The sequence below is a fragment of the Eimeria acervulina genome, genomic scaffold (genome assembly GCF_000499425.1).
Source record: "Eimeria acervulina Houghton genomic scaffold, Eah_scaff905, whole genome shotgun sequence".
Lineage (NCBI taxonomy): Eukaryota > Apicomplexa > Conoidasida > Eucoccidiorida > Eimeriidae > Eimeria > Eimeria acervulina.
In genome coordinates, this window is record NW_013549526.1 from 1 (window position 1) to 711 (window position 711).

Consider the following 711-nt stretch of genomic DNA (forward strand, 5'->3'; position numbering starts at 1 on the left):
ATATCATTAAATCTATATAATTAAATATATATAATTCAATATATATATATATATATATGTCTATCTCTGTATCTCTTGTATACGAAGAAAGCTCTCTATCATTTGATTTAGATATAACTGCAGGTCATCACTTTATTAATATTAATAAAATATAAAAAAAGGGGGGTATTGAACCCTGTACCTGTCGCATGCAAAAAGAGCGGTGTACCAACTGGCCTAGAAAGCAACATTAGAATTTGTTTTATTTATAATATTAATTTAAAATATTAATTTATAATATTAATTTATGTATAGTATGATTAACTAAGACATATAACGTGTATATATATTATATAAAATATAATTACTTTATTATAATATATTATTATTATATAATTAGTATATTATAGTCTATAATAATATATCTAATCTCTATCAAATAATTAATCATAATCATACAGTACACCCTGTACAGTTGCACTTACTTATTTTTCTTCTCCATAAATGCATTTATAATTTAAATAATTATTTGTTTCAACTTATTATTAATATTAACTGTTTAATTTCTTATTTATAAATATAAAAATATTTATAAAACGAGTAATGCTTTATTTTTTATTAATTATTATATAATACTCTGGAGGCCTCCGTCAGCACTCAGTCGCAACCCTCTGTTATTTTTTGTTGCTAAGTACATCGAAACACTCTTCCTTTAATTCACATAGATATGTT